The sequence below is a fragment of the Pseudophryne corroboree genome, chromosome 5, assembly GCF_028390025.1.
Source record: "Pseudophryne corroboree isolate aPseCor3 chromosome 5, aPseCor3.hap2, whole genome shotgun sequence".
NCBI lineage: Eukaryota > Metazoa > Chordata > Amphibia > Anura > Myobatrachidae > Pseudophryne > Pseudophryne corroboree.
The window spans coordinates 561,419,766-561,437,806 of record NC_086448.1 but is presented as its reverse complement, the minus strand read 5'-3'; the positions used below and the strand labels follow the sequence as shown (position 1 = coordinate 561,437,806).

Here is an 18,041-nt window from a genome sequence, read left to right as displayed (position 1 = left end):
TAACAATCAATAGAGAACACACCGATGGCCATCCCTACTCTATGCTCCTTGCTCACTTTCTCTTCCCTCTGTGTCACCCCTGTCTGTCAGCCTTCCCCTGTGTCACCCCTGTCTGTCTGCCTTCCCCTTTACACTGTAAACTCCCACAAGTATGGCCCTCTTCACTCATTTGTTTTTCCTATCCTAACTTATACCAAGATCACTTTCCCACTGCCTACAATGGCACCTAACCAGTGGCGTAACTTGAAATTTTTCTCCCCCAAACCAAAAAATCCTTCGGCGCCCCCCCATACACCCCGTAATTGGCACTAGCAAAGGTAGAAAAATGCGTACGCCGCAGGCGCGCACTGGCAAAAAGGGGTGTGGCTTTGTCGAAATGGGCATGGCTTTGCGTGGAGGGCGTGGCATTGCAGGAAAAGACTACCTTATACCCCAGTTTTGCAACCTGCACGCCCAGACGTTGGCCACCACAGGAAAGAAAAATAATCCTGATTCATGCCCCTTACATTATTTGTCATTTTTCCTCCTTATAGTAATGCCCAGTATACATTATTCCACATACTGCAATGGCCCTTAGACATTATTCCACACACAATCAGTGATCGCGCTGAGCCAAAAAAAAAGTGGGTCCCAGGGACCCTTCACTTTTAAAAATTGGGGTCCTACCGGTCTTTTTCTGGGTCCCATCGGAATGAAGGTTCTTATTAATTTTAATCTTGTTTGCACACTACAAAAGTGTTGCAAGATGGGGGGGATGGGGTGACAATGCTGCTGGGCTGTGTAGCATGCAGGACACCCTGCACCAGAGCTGTAACTAGACATTTTGGTGCCCTTAGGCAGAAAGTGAATTGGTGTTAGACCACTTAGACTATAAAGAACAGGTAGTGCGCGCCGTAGGCGCGTTGCAAAATTTTAGGGGCGTGGCTTCATAGGGAAGGGGCGTGACCACATAATAGTGTCAATTCACATTACACCACACAGTAGTGGCGCTTATACACATTGCACCAGGTAGAACCTCCTATGCACACTGATCCAGGTAGATCACGTCATACACTTTGCTCCAGGTACAGCACGTCATACACTTTGCACCAGGTACAGCACGTCATACACTTTGCACCAGGTACAGCACGTCATACACTTTGCACCAGGTACAGCACGTCATACACTTTGCACCAGGTAGAGCACGTTATCATACACATTGCATCAGGTAGAGCATGTTATCATACACATTGCCGCTAGGTAGAGCAAGTTATCATACACATTGCCGCTAGGTAGAGCAAGTTATCATACACATTGCGTCAGGTAGAACACGTTATTATACACAATGCGCCTGGTAGAGCACGTTATTATACACAATGCGCCTGGTAGAACACGTTATTATACACAATGCGCCTGGTAGAGCACGTTATAATACACATTGCACTAGGTAGAACACGTTATTATACACAATGCGCCTGGTAGAGCACGTTATTATACACATTGCACTAGGTAGAGCACGTTATCATACACATTGCGCCTGGTAGAGCACGTTATTATACACATTGCACCAGGTAGAGCACGTTATCATACACATTGCACCAGGTAGAACACGTTATCATACACATTGCGCCAGGTAGAACACGTTATCATACACATTGCGCCAGGTAGAACACGTTATCATACACATTGCGCCAGGTAGAGCACGTTATCATACACATTGCGCCAGGTAGAACACGTTATTATACACATTGCGCCAGGTAGAACACGTTATCATACACATTGCGCCAGGTAGAACACGTTATTATACACATTGCGCCAGGTAGAACACGTTATTATACACAATGCGCCTGGTAGAGCACGTTATTATACACAATGCACCTGGTAGAGCACTGAGGCACATTGCAGTAACCACTCACTTATCACAAGTGGCTCCGCCCCCAGCAGCAACTCACTGACACTCACCATTTTTTCTGACAGCACAGTGCAGTGAGTGCACTGGCACAAGTAGCCAGCCTGCGCCTGTAGTAGCCGCAGCCTGGAGGAGCTCTATGTGAAATCGCAAGCAGAGGCTGATCTCTGGCAAGAAGGAGCTCGTCCAATCGCTTCCCCTGACGGGCTGGCCACTGCTAAATATACCGATAATCAGTTCCAACTGTGTCAAAGTAGTGGAGCCCCAGGTGCAATGGGAAAGTCAGTGTCACTGCACAGTTGTACTCAGGGGCGGATTGGGAACAAAAAGCGGCCCTGGAAAAATTTGTACTAGTGGCCCCACATGGGCAGCACCAGAGGTGTAAGGTCTAGCCATGGGCCATGGCAGCAGCACCCTCCCCCCAAGACTTTCCAGATAGTGGCCATGTCCAGCATCAAGGGGGAAGTTAAAAAGAAATAAAATTAATTATGAGCACATTATATGATACACCTTCAGAATTTAGGAAACTATATCATTCTTTAAAAATATATATTTTCTTGCTTATTACAGCAACCGTATCCCAATCACTATTCACTCAATCTTATATGTCAGCCAAGCAGGCAGACAGAGCATATACTAGATCATCTGCAATCACAGGCTAAGTGGCAAAGTCATTTTCATATATGCAAATTATTTAGCATCTTATTCATTAGGTCTATAAAAAGGACCACATGTCCTCAAACAAAACAGGCCCCCACGGGTGCGTCGGCCCCCCGGGAATCTTCCCTGTGAACCCTATGGCCAATCCGCCTCTGGTTGTACTGATTACTGGTATATTTAGCAGTGGCCAGCCCGTCAGGGGAAGCGATCGGAGGAGCTCCTTCTTGCCAGCCTCTGCTTGCGATTTCACAGATAGCTCCTTCATGCTGCGGCGCCGGCTGGCTACTTGTGCCAGTGCACTCACTGCACTGTGCTGTCAGAAAAATGGTGTCAGTGAGGCCCTGACACTCTGAGCGGCCTCACATTGCACACACGGAGCTTGCAGCCCCCGGACATCCCGCATCTGCACCAGCTACTCCAGGTGAAGCGGGGCGATGCAGCACTGTCTACTGCTTACCTACAGCGGGAGCTGTGCAGCCCGGCCGGCTCCTGCTGGAAGGTAGTTGTCGGGTCTCGGTGGGGCGTTGAGCGGGTCCCGGGTAGGGGGGTGGCGGCGGGCAGATCCGGAGCTGTACTCCCAGTCGCAGAGGAGGGTGCTGGCGGCAGAGCGGCAGTGGAGCCGGATGAGCGGGGCCAGTCTGTCAGCCCTGCAGCACAGATTCATGTGCTGGCGGGGAGCAGGATTCAAAGCGGAAGATGCTGCAGGCTGTGATTGGATGGAGACTACAGGAGGTGATTGGCCGAGGAAACAGCCAGTCACCTCCTGCATTCCGCTGACAGGCTTAACACATGCAAACACATATTCAGATGAGCGCGTCCTGTGGGACCCGCTCATCTTCTAAATGTGAGTCCCGGGCGGCTGTTTCTGGGTAAAATACGCGCCATAGCGCGTTTTTGCGATCACTGACAATAATGCACATGACACAATATGCACACACCGTAATGCCCCCTACACATTATGCCACACACCGTAATGCCCCCGACACATTATGCCACACACCGTAATGCCCCCGACACATTATGCCACACACCGTAATGCCTGTGACACATTATGACAGGAATCACAATGCCCGTTATACATTATGCTACACACTGCAATGCCCCTGATACATTATAGCACATACAATGTCTGTGACACAGTATGACACACACCACAATGATCCTGAGACATTATACCACATACCACAATGCCCGTGACATAGTATACAACACACCGTAATGCCAGATACATTATGACACACACTGCAATGTCCGTGATACATTATGCCACACACCGTAATGCCCATTACACATTAAGTTCTACAGTAAGGCTTCCAATTACTTTTAAATTACCTGCTCGTTGCCAGGGGTTTCATGCTCTTGGTTCCATGCACGGTGCCAGGATGTCATGCTCGTTGCCAGGGGTTTCATGCACTGGGTGTCATGCTCGTTGCTAGGGGGTAGTGCTTGTTGCTAGGGCCGTGCTCCCAGTGCCAGATATTCCCCCACAGTGCCAGGTATATGCACCCAGTGCCAGATATTCCCCCACAGTGCCAGGTATATGCACCCAGTGCCAGATATTCCCCCACAGTGCCTGCTTCCCCCCCCAGTGCCAGGTATATGCCCCCCCAGTCCCGGGTATATGCCCCCAGTGCCGGGTATATGCCCCCCCAGTGCCAGGTATATTCCCCCAGTGCCAGGTATATGCCCCCCCAGTGCCAGGTATATGCCCCCAGTGCCAGGTATATGCCCCCCAGTGCCAGATATTCTCCCACAGTGCCAGATATTCCCCCCCAGTGCCAGGTATATGCCCCCAGTGCCAGGTATATGCCCCCAGTGCCATGTATATGCCCCCAGTGCCAGGTACATGCCCCCCTAGTGCCAGTTATATGCCCCCAGTGCCAGGTATATGCCCCCAGTGCCAGATATCCCCCCCCCAGTGCCTGCTTCCCCCCCAGTGCCAGGTATATGCCCCCAGTGCCGGGTATATGCCCCCCCAGTGCCGGGTATATGCCCCCAGTGCCAGGTACATGCCCCCAGTGCCAGATATTCCCCCCCAGTGCCTGCTTCCCCCCCAGTGCCAGGTATATGCCTCCAGTGCCGGGTATATGCCCCCCCAGTGCCAGGTATATGCCCCCCCAGTGCCGGGTATATGCCCCCCCCAGTGCCAGGTACATGCCCCCAGTGCCGGGTATATGCCCCCCCAGTGCCAGGTATATGTCCCCAGTGCCAGATCTGCCCCCCCAGTGCCAGGTATATGTCCCCAGTGCCAGATCTGCCCCCCCAGTGCCAGGTATATGTCCCCAGTGCCGGGTATATGCCCCAGTGCCTGCTCCCCCGCCCCCCCCCCCCCCCCCCTCTATGTGTTGGAGGGACACGAGCGCATCGCGCGTCTCTCCTGTGTCCCTCCTGGCTCTCCCCCGGCTGGTCTAATAAAGGAAGTGCCGTTCGTGAGCCAATCAGAGCTCACGAACGGCACTTGCTTCCTTAGACCGGCCGGGGGAGAGCCAGGAGGGACACAGGAGAGACGCGCGATGCGCTCGTGTCCCTCCAACACATAAGGGGGGGGCCGGGGGAGCAGGCACTGCAGGGAGGGAGAGGAGATCGCAGATTGACATGCGGACGCTCGTCCGCATGTCAATCTGTTCTAAATCAGTGGCGCCCCCAAGCCACCGCGAGGACTGCGGGGGCAGTAGTTACGCCACTGCACCTAACCATGGGTGTAACTATAGTGGGTGCAAGGTGTGCAGCTGCTATGGGGCCCAGTGGCTTAGGGGGGCCTGGACTCAAGTCATATAGTTGCATAGTAATTTCCTAGATACAGTAATCCTTCTAAGCAACTGGGTCTGATCCATTGCCCAGCCTGAATTGTGTGACATTACATTTTCAGTGAGAGGAGTGTGTAATGGATGTTATAATAGCAAGGGGACACTGTAATGTGGCACAATATGAACTGGAGAGCACTGTAATGTGTCATAATCTGATCCGCTCATTGTAATGTGGAGGGCATTCTAATGTTACATAATAAGAACTGGGACACTTTATTGTGTCATGATATGAAATGGAGGCACGATAGTGTAGCATAATATGAACTGGGGCACTGTAACATGGGGTTCACTACGATCTGCCGGCAGTCGGACTCCCGGCGACCAGCATACCGGCGCCGGGAGCCCGACTGCCGGCTTACTGACAGTGTGGCGAGCGCAAATGAACCCCTTGTGGGCTCGCTGCGCTCGCCACGCTACGGGCACGGTGGCGCGCTACACGCGCCACGCTATTTTATTCTCCCTCCAGGGGGGTCGTGGACCCCCACGAGGGAGAATAAGTGTCGGTATGCTGTCTGTCCGGTTCCCGGCGCCGGTATACTGTGCGCCGGGATCCCAAGAGCCGGCATACCGAAGACCACCCGTAACATGGCATAAATTGACCTGGAGGACACTCTAATGTGGCACAATATGAACGGGGGGCACTGTAAATGCAGCCCTACAATGTGACAAGGGAACTATCATGGTTCATAAAATAAACTAGGGGACTACTATGGGTTAGGGCACTACTATGGTTCAGAAAATGAACTAGGGTACTATTGTGGGGCACAAATTAAACAGTACTGCGAAGAGATGTCTCTCAAGAAGCATTGTTACAGAAGCCCTCTTAATATGTTGCTGTGGGGCCCACAAAGTTCTGGTTATGCCCCTGTACCTAGGGGGTCATTCCGAGTTGATCGTTAGCTGCATTCGTTCGCTGTGCAGCGTTGAAGCAAAAAAACGGCACTTCTGCACATGCGTATGCGGCGCAATGCGCACGCACGACATACTTTTATAACGGGCGATGTAGTTTCACACAGGGTCTAGCAAAGCTTTTCAGTCGCACTGCTGACCGCAGAGTGATTGACATGAAGTGGGCGTTTCTGGGTGTCAACTGACCGTTTTCAGGGAGTGTTCAAATAAACGCAGGCGTGCCAGGAAAAACACAGGCATGGCTGGGCGAACGCAGGGCGTGTTTGTGATGTCAAAACAGGAACTAAATAGTCTGAAGTGATCGCAAGCGCTGAGTAACATACATAGTAACTAAGGTTGAAAAAAGACAATCGTCCATCGAGTTCAACCTATTTGTGGTCTCCTATGCAGTCTTAATATAGGACTAGTTATTTTTATGTTAGGACTAGTTAAATTAACTATAATGCGTGCCTACGCACCATAACCCTGAATATCTTTATCCAATAGGAATTTATCTAACCCATTCTTAAAGGTGTTGACTGAGTCCACAGTTACTACTCTCTCAGGCAGGGAATTCCAAACACGTATTGTCCTTACTGTGAAAAAACCTTTTCGCCTCAATGTGCAGAAACTCCTCTCCTCTAACCTAAGCGAGTGACCCCGTGTTCTCTGTGCTGATCTTATAGAATACAGGTCCCTCCCAAGCTCTGTGTATTGACCCCTTATATATTTGTAGATGTTGATCATGTCCCCTCTTAGTCTCCTCTTTTCCAATGTAAACATGCCTAGCCTTGCAAGCTTTCCTCGTATTCCAGCATCTCCATGCCCTTAATTAGTTTGGTCGCCCGCCTCTGAACCTTTTCTAGCTCCAGGATATACTTTTTGTAATATGGTGCCCAAAATTGCACACAGTATCTCGTCCCTTGCATCAATTCCCCGTTTTATGCATGCTAATATCTTATTAGCCTTCTTTGCTGCACTCCTACTTTGGGTACTGCTGCTGACTTTGTTATCTATGTGAACCCCTAAGTCTTTTTCAAGTACAGAATCCCCTAATATTACCCCATTTAGTATGTAGGTGTAATTTTTGGGCTTGCCCCCACAGTGCATTACCTTACACTTGTCTGTGTTGAATCTCATTCTCCATTTTGCTACCCCTGCTTCCAGTTTAGTTAAGTCGTTCTGAAGAGACTCAGCATCCCCCTCCGTATTTATAACCTTACACAATTTGGTATCGTCTGCGAAAATTGACACCATGCTCTCTAGACCTACTGTTAGGTCGCTGATGAAAATGTTGAACAAAAGTGGTCCAAGTACAGACCCTTGTGGCACCCCACTTAGTACTTTAGTCTAATTTGAAAATGATCCATTGAACACAACGCGCTGCTCCCTATTATCTAACCAATTACTGACCCAAGTGCATATCGTGCTCCCTAGCCCTATTTCTTGTAGCTTATAGATAAGACGCATGTGTGGTACAGTGTCAAAAGCTTTGGCAAAGTCTAAAAAGATTATATCCACCTCCTTACCCTGATCCAGGTTCGCACTTACTGTCATAAAAGCCAAGTAAGTTGGTCTGACATGATCTGTCCTTCACAAATCCATGTTGGTTCCTTTTAAAGACCTTATTTGCTTCAAGGAACTTTTGAATACTGTCCCTTAGAATACCTTCCAATACTTTCCCCACTATAGATGTAAGACTAACTGGTCTATAATTACCTGGTTCAGCTTTGCTCCCCTTTTTATATATCGGCACTACCTCCGCTATACGCCAGTCCTTGGGAACCATACCCGATTTAACTGAATCCATAAAGATCAAAAATAGAGGTCTTGCTAGTTCAGCGTGCAGCTCCATAAGAACCCTTGGGTGAATTCCATCGGTACCAGGTGACTTATTAATCTTTAACTTTTTTAATCGGTCACAGACTACCTCCTCACACAAATAAGCATTTAGCAGTGGGACATTATCTTTGTTGAGATTTTGTGTTAGACCCAGCATTTGGTCCTCTCTGGTAAATACGGTTGGAAAAACTTGTTTAGTTTGTTTGCTATGTCATTATCATTTTTGATTAAGACTCTCCTCTTGAGTAGGTATTGAGCTACTCTAAAACTGCACAAAAAAACTTTGCCGCCGCTCTGCAATCCTTTCGTTCGCACTTCTGCTAAGCTAAAATACACTCCCAGTGGGAGGCGGCATAGCGTTTGCACGGCTGCTAAAAACAGCTAGCGAGCGAACTCGGAATGACCCCCTTAGCCCTTAAGTTCTGCTTCCCTGCTGCTTATTTGAGTATTATGACTGCTAATACAGCAATGTTTATAAACTTTGTCCATGTCCTGTACTGTTATACCACTTTCAGACAGAAAAATATTGAAATCCTGGGGATTTCCCAGATTTGTCTAACTATGGGGGTAATTCCGATATGATCGCTGCTGTGTGTTTTCGCACAGCAGGCAATTAGATCCGACCTGCGCATGCGTATGCACTGCATTGTGCCGGCGCATCGCACTGCTGCAACGGGGATCGCTGGTCAGCGACGGGATTGTGCGAAGGATCCATTCACACAGGAGTTCGCAAGGAGATTGACAGGAAGAGGCCGTTTGTGGGTGGCAAGTTTCCATTTACAGGGAGTGTCCGGGAAAATGCAGGCGGGATCAAGCGTTTTCAGGGAGGATGTCTGATGTCAAATCTGGTCCCGAACAGGCTGATGTGATCGCAGTGGCTGAGTAAATCCTGGGCTGCGCAGAGACTGCACAAAATCAGTTTGTGCAGCTCTGCTACACATGCGATCGCACACTTGCACAGCGTAAAAACACTCCCCATGTAGGCGGCGACTATCTGATCGCAGGACTGCAAAAATCGCTGCCTAGCAATCACATCTGAATTAACCCCTATGTTGGACCAGGTTAAAGTTCCTAATAACCTTTCACACAGCACAGAACCCAGATAATCCCTGCAATATATTGTGTGTCATAAAAAATGGACTGTTTTTATGGCACACAGAGATGAGGTCATGAAAAGTGGGTGGTGACTGCTCACTGCATTGCATTAACCATAGCCGACGAGTTACTGCTGAGTAGCCCAGAAATCCTGAGTTCTTGCTGTTTTTTGCTATCTTACACAGCAAATGAGAGCCTGATGCAGCTGCTTTCACTGTGCTACCTGGCACACTCTTATGCCAAGAGGAGAAGGGAGCAATTTCTGGCGGAGATGCCTGATACTCAATGCTGGTATTTGCACAGGAGGATAGCCCTGGTTTTGGGCAGCATTACGTCCATACTAAGATTTACCAGCACAACAAATCGATCGTTGTGGACCAGAGACCGCAGGAATGGACAAGCTTTCTGGGCAACCGTGCAAGCTTATCAGCCAAAGCAGTGGATGGCATACTTTCGGATGTCATGTGCTACATTTAACTACCTGCTTGAACTTCTCACCCCCGCACTCACTAGGGGAAACTCCTACTACCAAAAGACCATCGAGCTCCTGCTTGTTTGGCGTAGGCATGGTCGACGGTGTGTGTGCTAGTGCGGGAAGTGACCGAGGCATTGCTGGAAACCGTTTACCACCGCTTCATCTCCTTACTACAAGGTGACTGGCTGGATGACACCATAAAAGATTTCCTATGTGTATGTATGTGGATATCCCCAATGCAGTAGAGCCATAGATGGACCCACATACCCATTATTGCCCCCAGAGACAACCCAGCAGATTACCACAAAAGAAAAGGCTGGCACTCCATCATCCTGCAGGCTGTAGTGGACCATAAGTTTTGGTAAGTAGTATGTTGTGTTTTAATGTGAGTGATATGCTGGGCCCATGATATGTATTGTTAAACACAGCTAATACGTATACTGTTAAGTTTCACAGATGACTTTATCGGCTGGCCGGGTCGTGCTCACGACTCCTGGGTATTTGCCAACTCAGACTTGTTCCAGATTGCGGAGGAGAAGCAACATGACTGGTTGTTACCAAGAGAGGTAAATATCTCTTTTGTGTTCTTATGTTTTTCACAGCAAAAATAGGATTTTAATTACCTACCGGTAAATCCTTTTCTCATAGTCCGTAGAGGATACTGGGGCTTCCATTTAGTACCATGGGGTATAGACTGGTCCACTAGGATCCATGGGCACTTTAAGAATTTGATAGTGTGGGCTGGCTACTCCCTCTATGCCCCTCCTACCAGACTCAGTCTAGGAAACTGTGCCCGAGCAGACGGACATACTTTGAGAGAACGATAGATAAAGATAGTGGTGATATTCCGAACCAGCACATACAAACAGAGGAAAGCTAAGTTAACCCAACTTTAAACAGGAAAAGCAACAGCTGAACCAACAATACTTAACCAAGTAACAGTGCAGGAAGAACGAAGCACCAGGCGGGCGCCCAGTATCCTCTATGGACTACGAGAAAAGGATTTACCAGTAGGTAATTAAAATCCTATTTTCCTCTTACGTCCTAGAGGATACTGGGGTCCATTTAGTACCATGGGGATGTACCAAAGCTCCCAACCCGGGTGGGAGAGTGCTGAGGTTCCTGCAAAACTGATTGGCCTCTGAGGACCTTCAGTTTGGTCAAAGTATTGAACTTGTAAAACTTAGCAAACGTGTTCGAACCAGACCAAGTAACCGCTCGGCAGAGCTGTAAAGCCGAGACACCCCGGGCAGCCACCCAGGAAAAACCCACCGACCTAGTAGAGTGGGCCTGTACAGATTTTGGATCCGGCAAACCTGCCATGGAATAAGCATGCTGCATAGTGAGCCTTATCCAGCGTCCAATTGTCTGCTTTGAAGCAGGACACCCAATTTTATTGAGATCATACAGAACGAACAGCGAGTCGGATTTCCTGTGACGAGCTGTCCTCTTTACATATACCTTCAAAGCTCTCACAACATCTGAAGACTTTGAAGTAGCGGAAGTGTTGGTGATAACTGGAACCACAGTAGGTTGGTTGATGTGAAACGCAGACATCACTTTTGGGAGAAATTGCTGACAAGTTCTGAGTTCAGCTCTGTCCTCATGGAAAATTAAATAGGGGCTCTCGTGAGACAAAGCCCCAGCTCCAAAACACGTCTTGCTGAAGCCAAGGCCAACAGTGTGATGGTCTTCTACGTAAGATATTTTACGTCCATCTCCTGTAATGGTTCAAACCAGTCCGATTGGAGGAACTGTAGCACCAAATTGAGATCTCAAGGAGCCGTTGGAGGTACAAAGGGGGTTGGATGCGCAGAACACCTTTCAAAAACGTCTGAACCTCAGGGAGAGAAGCCAATTGTTTTTGGAATCTGAACTTTTATGGAGCCCAGACGTAGGCCCACATCCACACCTTCCTGCAGAAAAAGCAGGAAATGTCCCAGGTGAAATTCCACTACAGAATAAGTTCTGCTCTCACACCAAGAGACGTATTTCTTCCAAATATGGTGGTAATGTTTAGATGTTTCCTCCTACCTGGCTTGGGTCATACTCAGGATAATTTTATTAGGGATCCCTCTCCTGGATAGAATCAGCCATTCAACTTTCATGCTGTCAAACGTAGCTGTGGTAAGTCCTAATAGACGAATGGGCACTGTTGTAGAAGATCCTTGCGAAGAGGTAGAGGCCACGTATCCTCGAGGAGCATCTCTAGAAGGTCCATGTACCAGTCCCTTCTTGGCCAGTCCGGAGCAATGAGTATTGTTTGAAACTATTCCCTTTTTATTCTTTTGAAAATTCTTGGGATCAGATAAGTGGAGGAAACACGTACACCATCTGATAGACCCATGGAGTTGTCAGAGCGTCTACCGCCACTGTTTGTTGATCTCTCGACCTGGAACAATACCGCTTGAGCTTCTTGTTGAGACGAGAGACCATCATGTCGATTTGTGGATATCCCCACTGACGTGTCAAGCACCTGAACACTTCTGGGTGAATGCCCCACTCCCCCGGGTGCAGGTCGTGTCTGCTGGGGAAGTCTGCTTCCCAGTTGTCTTCTCCCGGAATGAAGACCGCTGACAACGCCACAGCGTTTTTTTCTGCCCAGAGGAGAAGTCTTGATACCTCTGACATTGCTGCTCTGCTTTTCATTCCACCCTGTCAGTTTATGTACGTCACTGCTGTCACATTGTCTGACTGGACTTGAATGGCCGATCCTGAAGAAGATAAGAGGCCTGCAGAAGGGCTATGTATATGGCCCTGAGTTCCAGAATGTTGATTGGAAGAATGACTTCCAGACTTGCCCATCTTCCTTGAAACTGCACCCCCTGGGTGACTGCTCCCCAACCTCGGAGGCTTGCGTCCGTGGTTAACAGGATCCAGTCCTAAATTCCGAACCTCCGACCCTCAGCAAGGTGAGAGGTCTGTAGCCACCACAGAAGGGAGATCCTGGCTTTTTGCGACAGACGAATCTTCTGGTGCATGTGAAGATGCGATCCAGACCATTTGTCCAACAGATCGAGCTGGAAGGGTCTTGCGTGAAACCTTCCATACTGAAGCACCTCATTAGAGGCCACCATTTCCCCCAGAAGGCGAATGCATAGATGCACTGATATCTGGGTTGGCTTCAGGACATCCCGAACGATCTACTGGATTACCAATGCCTTTTCCAATAGAAGGAACACTCTCTGCGACTCTGTGTCCAGTATCATTCCCAGGAATGGGAGCCTCCGTGTTGGCTCTAGGTGAGATTTAGGAAGGTTCAAAATCCACCCGTGATCCTGGAGAAGTTTGGTTGAGAGGCCAATGCTGTCCAGCAACTTCTCCCTGGACAGCATCTTTATCAGAAGATCATCCAGGTACGGAATTATGTTCACTCCCTGCATGCGGAGTATAAACATAATCTCTGCCATCACTTTGGTTAACACCCTCTGTGCCGTGGAGAGACCAAATGGCAGGGCCTGGAACTGGTAGTGACAGTCTTGCAGTGCAAACCGTAGATAAGCCTGATGAGGCGGCCAGATCGGAATGTGAAGGTACGCATCCTTGATATCCAGAGACACTAGATATTCCCCATCCTCCAGACCTGAGATCACAATTCTCTCAGGGACTCCATCTTGATCTTGAACACTCTTAAGAACGGGTTCAAGGACTTGAGGTTCAGAATTGATCGTACCGAACTGTCCGGTTTCGGTACTACAAACAAGTTGGAATAGTACCGCTTGTTGTGTAGATTAGGTGGAACTGGAACAATTACTTGAGTCTGTATCAGTTTTTGGATGGCCTGATGTAAAGTTATACTTGCCTCTTGTGAAGCTGGTAAGCCTGATTTGAAGAATCTGTGAGGTGGGAGCTCTTGGAACTCCAGTCTGTAGCCCTGGAAAATAAGATCGATTACCCAGGGATCTCGGCACGAACTTGACCAGATGTGACTGAAGAATTGTAGTCGGGCTCCCACCTGACAGACCTCCAGGCCTCGCGGTCCACTGTCATGCAGAAGGCTTTGAGGAAGCAGAGCCTGCGCTCTGTTCCTGAACACCTGCAGTTGCTGGTTTTCGTGGTTGACCTCTTGCGCCTCTGGAGGCTGTAGAAGCACCTCTGGATTTTCCCTTAAACTTGGCTGTCCGAAAGGACTGTAAATTTGAAGCTGAATGAGCTTTCCTGGCTGGGGGAGCTGCGGAAGGAAGATACATAGACTTATCCGCAGTAGCTTTGGATATCCATTTGTCTAGTTCGTCTCCAAACAAGGCCTCTCCTGTGAATGGTAGGCCTTCCACGCCTTTCCTGGAGTCCGCATCAGCAGTCCACTGGCGTAGCCACAAGCTCCTGCATGCTGACACTGCCATAGCGGTGGTGCGTGCATTAAGCAAACCAATCTCTTTTATGGCTTCCACCATAAAGTTTGCAGAGTCCTGTATATGCTGCAGGAGTAAAACAACATCCCCTCTAGACAAGGAATCTAACCCCTCTATTAGGTTACCTGACCATTTAGCAATGGCTTTTGTGATCCACGCACATGCAATAGTGGGTCTCTGGGCCCCCAGCAGCTGTGTACAATGATTTGAGTGTAGTCTCAATTTTACAATCAGGCAATACAATTTTTCTTGACAGCCTTGAGACTGATGGGTCCACTATCGGTGGATTTTCCCATATTTTCCTATCCACCAGAGGAAAAGGAATAGATGAGAGCAAGCTTTTAGGGATTTGAAATTTCTTATCAGGATTAACCCACGGTTCTTGAAACAGGGTATTCAATTCCTTTGACACAGTAAAAGTGACTGAGGACGTCTTTTTTACATTAAAATAAGGTTCCTCACATTCCTCTGTAATTTGCAGAACATCTCTGATAGCCACTATAAGAGCCTGTATTGCCTGTGACAGAGTAGCATCCCCCCCTCCAAATCCACCTCACCCTCCTCCATGTCTGACCCGTCAGCATCTGAGTCAGACTGCAGGATATGGGCCAGAGATCGTTTTTGCGGACAAATGGGAGGGGATTGAGATGCTCTTTTGTGGACTGACTCTCTATTCATAAACTCATCCATAGTCTGTCTTAAGTATTGCATCTCTTTCTCATTGCGGGATAGTTTTGTAGAAATATTTGAGATCATTCCCTTAATGGAATTAACCCATTCCGGTTCAGCCCCACTATTCTGGGAAGGTGCACTGCCCTGAGTACCCAGTAGTGAGCCCCCTGGTGAAGAGGAACACTCCGCTGTATAAGAAACACACTCTTTGCCTGACATAATGTAAATGTGACAGCACACACACACACAGGAAAAGGTTACGCACAATTAACCCACAAAGAGCCCTTCAGGGAGACACAGAGTTATTTGGAGCCAGCCCCACCGCACCCTTATCGCTAATGCCAAGCTTATCTGGGTCACAGACTAAGTACCCTGATAGGGGACTTAGTACACTAATAATCGCTCCCCCCCTTCTATGACCCCCTGGAACCGCTGAGGTAATCTGGAGTCACATTGGAGGAGCTGCGCGTCTCTCTCAGTAAGCGTCTGTGTCCACTGCAGAGGGAAAATGGTGCTGGTGAGCTGCTGGATCCTCTCATAGTGAAGCCCCGCCCCTTCAATGGCGTGCGGACTTCCCATTTTTTTTAGACTGGCTGAGGTAATCTGTTGCTTAAAATGGAGAGAAAACCATTTTAAGACTGTTTTTGCCAGTGTGGGTACTGTGTTCAGTGTACTGAGACGCAGCTGTGTACTGTGTCTGGAGACGCATTCCTCCCCGGTTAGAAGCCGTGAGTCTCTGTACCCTCATGCCACCATAATGGCTGGCGACCTGCTAATCGGGACGCCGGCTTAGTTCTCACCACTCTTCATTCTTCTGGCTCTGTTAGGGGTGGCGAAGTGCAGCGGGAATGTACGCTCGCCGTGGTGTGGCTTGCGAATAGTTCCCTCAGGAGCTCAGTGTCCTGTCAGTGGGGAACGGGACCATTAACCCTTCAAGAGGTTAATGGTCCCGCCCCCTAAGTCCCACGAAGCAGACAGGCTGGTGCCAACCAGCCCTGCCTGAAAATAACAAACATATAAAATAAAACTCTTCGGGAGCTTCCATAAGCGTGACAGGCTCCTCCAGGCACATTCTCTAAACGGAGTCTGGTAGGAGGGGCATAGAGGGAGGAGCCAGCTCACACTATCAAATTCTTAAAGTGCCCATGGCACCTAGTGGACACGTCTATACCCCATGGTACTAAATGGAACCACCAGTATCCTCTGGGACGTAAGAGAAATAATAATACAGTAGATTGCAATTGTGGTATAGGGACAGCCTATTATGTTGTATAGCAAAACTCGCAGCCCTATAGCTGTTGTGGAACTACACATCTCAGCATGCCCTGCCACAAATTTTCTATTTGTGAGTGCTGCAACTGTGGCAAGGCTTGCTGGGATAGTTCCACAACAGCAGGAGGGCTGCGAGTTTGACATCCCTGTTGTGTTATATGGAAAAGGGATGCAGTGGAGAACCCCACCGCTGGGATCCCGAAGGTGAGCATGGATGGAGGGGTAGGGTTAGGCACCAAGGGGGTAGGTTAGGTTTAGGCTGCGGGAAGGGAAGGCTAGGGGGTATTGGAGGGGAGGTTAGGATACTTACTTCACCCCTTTCAGGATTTAAATGGCCTGGATGCCAATGTTGGTATTCTGAATGCCTGCATCCAGTCCACTGGCATATTGTATGTATTCCATTGAAAATAGATGGTAAGCTCCACTGCTGTTGTGACTGCTGCAAATGTCCTAAATATTCTCTGTACTTTGCTGAAGATTATGTGTGCACTATAAAAAGTGCCCTTAAGCACTCATATTCACCAGAACCATATAGAGAATAATTAAAACTACAAATTCAACATACATTTACCACCTATACTATATTTTTATATTTTTTTTTTACCTTTACAGAAATCGACATTTGTTGCTGGGGTGGAGATCCCGGTACACCTTATTGGAGATGCGGTGTACCCTTTGAGGTGATGGCTCATCAAGGGCTTCACACAACATCTTCCACTCTCTCTGGACAAAGTTCAGTTCACCCACAATCTCAGCTCGGCCAGGATGGTGGTGGAAAACGCCTTTGGTAGACTGAAGGGCGTTGACAGTAGCTACTAAAGTGTAATGATGTTGCAGAGCAGAAAGAAGCCCCTTGTGGGCTCGCTGCGCTCTCCATGCAGCAGGCTTGGTTGCTCGCTGCGCTCACCACAGGTTCTATTCCCATCCTACCAATAGTGGGAATAGTCCCTATTGATCAGCATGCCATCCGTCAGGTTATTCACCCTTTGGGATCCTTGGGTCGGTATAGCGATCTCCCAACCTCCGGTCACCTAACCGCATCCCGTTAGTACAGGATACATATGAATGTATAACAATATAATAAACAAGTTAAAAAAAACATTCTTTGCCTCTGTATGCCTTGTATTGAAAATAGAAGCAGAGTCGGCCATAGGCATAGGCAAACTAGGCAATTGCCTAGGGCATTTGATATGCCTAGGGGCATCATCAGCTTCTGCTGATTAAAATGATATGCGGCATGCCTATATTCTGTATGTAGCATTTCATATGCAGACACAGCCAGTCTCACACAGTATATAGGCATGCTGCATATCAGTTTAATCAGCAGAAGCTGCTTGTGCATCCTAGCCACATAGCAATGCAAATAAGATGCATTTTCATTAAAAAAAGTGCCTGACGTTAGCATTGATGCAAGATTTGTGAGGACACATCTGTATCCAAGCAGAGGCAGAGGTCACAGTGTAGGTGGAAGTGTGAGTGCTGTGTGCATGTGAGTGGGTTGGTTGTGCAGTAGTGTTCAGAATATGTGTAAGGAGCATTATGTGTGTCATGTAAAAATGCATTAATAATGCGCAACATATGTGTAAAGGGCCACTATGTGTGTCATTATGTGTATAAGGGCATTAATAATGTGCGGCATATGTGTAACAGGGTACTACTGTATGTGTGTCATTATGTGTATAGGTGCACTAATAATGTGCAGAAAATGTGTAGGGGGCACTATGTGTGTCATTATGTGTATAAGGGCATTAATAATGTGCGGCATATGTGTAAGGGACATTATGTGTAAAAGGGCATTAATAAAGGTTGTCATAATGTGTAAGGTGCATTATGTTTATAAGGACATTAATTTGTCTCATTTGTGTAAGGGGCATTACTGTGTGAAATTGTGTATAAATGCATTACTAATGTGTGGCATTATGTGTATAAGGTGCTCTACTATGTGGCGTTGCAAATAGAAAGGGCACTACTGTGTCGTCTAATGTGAATAAAGAGCAATAAGGTGTGGTGTAATGTGAATAAGGAGCAATTCAGTGTGATGTAATGTGAATAAGGGGCTCTACTGTGAGGACAGTGGCGTAACTACTGCC

At 48.2% G+C, this 18,041-nt stretch overlaps 1 protein-coding gene and 1 long non-coding RNA gene across 3 annotated transcripts in view; both read left to right on the top strand.

The window, feature by feature from the left end:
• Nucleotides 1-18,041, top strand: part of LOC134928043 (Y+L amino acid transporter 2-like) — a 154,267-nt gene that overhangs the window by 112,507 nt on the left and 23,719 nt on the right. The window lies entirely within an intron of this gene.
• LOC134929222 (uncharacterized) lies at nucleotides 9,304-17,017 on the top strand. Its single transcript, XR_010178394.1, has 3 exons — nucleotides 9,304-10,016; nucleotides 10,104-10,221; nucleotides 16,564-17,017. It is a non-coding gene; the product is annotated as an uncharacterized LOC134929222 (long non-coding RNA).